This window comes from Salvia miltiorrhiza, chromosome 7, assembly GCF_028751815.1.
Source record: "Salvia miltiorrhiza cultivar Shanhuang (shh) chromosome 7, IMPLAD_Smil_shh, whole genome shotgun sequence".
Lineage (NCBI taxonomy): Eukaryota > Viridiplantae > Streptophyta > Magnoliopsida > Lamiales > Lamiaceae > Salvia > Salvia miltiorrhiza.
In genome coordinates this window covers 52,618,002-52,620,799 of record NC_080393.1, presented here as the reverse complement: position 1 = coordinate 52,620,799, position 2,798 = coordinate 52,618,002, and positions in this window count along the sequence as shown.

Genomic DNA, 2,798 nt, shown 5'->3' with positions numbered 1-2,798 from the left:
AACAGACTGCACTCTTTCACACTAGGAAAATAAGAATTTTAGAAGATGTACCCCTAGACTGCCTTTGTTCGTATGTTGCTAAGACAAATACAGTAAAACCCCAAACTCCAAATCACACGCCATTTTCTTAATAACGAAGAGACAAGACAAGAACTTAGCTTTAGACGACGAAGGACGCTGCCCAGATCAGTCGGGCTAAGAGACGTCGAGTGGGCGGCGACTACTGCCAGCTCTGAATTGAGGATGACGGCGCACCGAACCAAAGCTGTGGCGACTTCGCCGAATTCCGAAATCTGCCAGTGGTGGCGAATGAAACCCAGATACGGCAGTCTCGCCGGAAATCGCACGCCGAGGCGACGGACGGAGACACAGCATCCTTCACGCGGCGGCGTCGAACAGAGGGAGGCGATTTTCTGATTTTTGGAAAGCTAGGGCTTTTACTCCATTTTTCATTTGGGGATTTCGATTGAGAGGCAAATCGAGAGAGGGGGGAAGCCTGAGGAGGCAGGTGAACGCCGGCCACGCCGGCAACAGGTCGCTGGACTGCAGGAGACCGCGGCGGCAGCAGAAGCCTCGGCGTCGGCTGGAGGCGGAGCAAGAGGGAGACGAGTTTGAGAGAGAGCAGATCGCTTGAGAGAAGAGGAAGAAAGAAGGGCGCACGGATGGGCGCGAAGGCAGCCAGCGCCGGATTCCGGAGCCACGGCGGCGGAATTCCGCGGCGGCGGCTGGATCGAGCGAGAGAGAGAGATGTTGAGCAGTGTTCGAATCTTGAGAATTTAGAGAGATGATGAGCAGTGTTCATTTCTTAATAATTGAGAAAGAGAGCGTGCAGTTTAGATAGATAGAGAGAGGGAAAGAATGTTACTTTAATATAGAGGGAGAGAGAGAACCGATTTTTATAAAAAAAAAAAGGAGAGATTCGGTTTTAAAGATAAGAGAGAGAGAAATAGTGTTCTGCTTTAATAAAAAAAAAAGGGAGAACCGATAATTGAGAGAGAGAGAGAGTGTTCTGTTTTAAAAAAAAAAAAAAGGGAGAGAACCGATAATTTAGAGAGAGAGAGGAGAATTGTCGGTAGTGAGAGAACCGAGAGTGAAGACTTATGGGGAGAATTTTTGGACTCTTTTATTGGGCCTGTTTCAGATTTGTTTAGTTCAGCCCAGCTGTTAATTCGTCATTTGGGCCGATTAAAGTGTCTATTGGACTAAGATTAATTCTTTCCAGTCCACAATAATTATTATTTGGACTCCTATTATTTATTAATAATGGGTCTCGAATTTATATTACTTGGGCTCCTACGATTTAATTGATTAAGTCCAATGAAATTTATTTATTTTAAGAATTATTATTTTAGGCCTCTTTATTAATCCTAATTATTTTAATTAGTGATTAATATTAAAATTTACTAATTATTTTTAAGGGTGATGATGGGCTCACTTATTGGGCTTCATGATTTTATTATCTTGGGCCTCATTTGTTGGGCTTTAGAATTTAATTGATGTTGGGCCTAATGTTAATTATGCATTGGACTTTGAATTTATTCATTTGGGCTCAAATTAAATTCCTACTGGGCCTCGTTTGATTTATTTATTTGAGCCCAAACCAATCAATTATATATTCGTGGGGTCAAGATTTATTTAATTACTTAAGCCAATTATTTATTTTAATTGGGACTTCATAATTATTCTATTAAGTTTAATTAGAGAAGATTTTAAGACTTACTAATTATTAATTAGTAAGTGAATTAGATTATTTTAAGATGAGTAGATTATTAAAGATTAATAATCCGACCTCATAAGACGAGCTTTAATTCCTTAAATAGGATTAGCATCTCATAATTTAATTAAAGGAATATGAGTCATGCATAATCATTTCACGCATCCTCATTTATTGAGATTTTTCGAGAATTAGAATCTTATTTTATTTTCTCGGATTAAAGGTCAAGCACCAGAGTTAGAGCTAAACCGTGAGTCTGCTATTCAGGTGGGCTTTCTACGTATAAATTAAAACCATATATATTAGAATTGCTAAGACTTTATGCTTATGAATTTGAATGATATTGTCAATGCCTAAATGCTTTATGTTTTATTATTAATTGCCTATCTGATGTTAATCGAATTCGGATTCTGGATGGGACCGCAAATCCCTTCGGAATTAGTGTACACCTTGTGATCGTGAGTCATCTAGCGGGTTGGCCGATCATAGTGTCCGTAGAGGGAGGCCTCCCTCTCGGCACGAGTTACTGATATGGTGATTAATGATATAAAATACCTGCGCGGGTTATTGATGAAAGAAATGATATTATGTTTGGTAAATACGAGTCTTTAAAGGAAAACCCTCGTATCTTACTACTGTTGAAAGGCTTGACAATAAAATATTATGCATGTATGTAAATTTCGGCAAGTGTCCACTAAGTACTTTGTACTTAGCCCTGCATGTATTTTTAAATGTGCAGGTTGAGCGGTGATCGAGGATGTAGTGTGCAAGCGGAGCTTTGTCAAACTAGGATGATTACCTCAGAGTAGAGTATATGTCTTCATACATATACTCAAATTGTTATTCCGCTGCGAACACTGATTATGTTAAAGATATTATGTCATTTGTCAAACAATATGTATTATTTAATAATGTACTAAAACCATTGAGTACCCGTTTTGGGATAATATTATGTACGGTCCCCTTGTGGCCTTCATTGATATCTAGATATTTCGATTGATTTCCTTATACAAGTCGAGTCATTAAGAAACCGAATATGCCCCTTTCTTACTCCCGCTCCTAAATTCCCTCCCTTAGTCGCGGT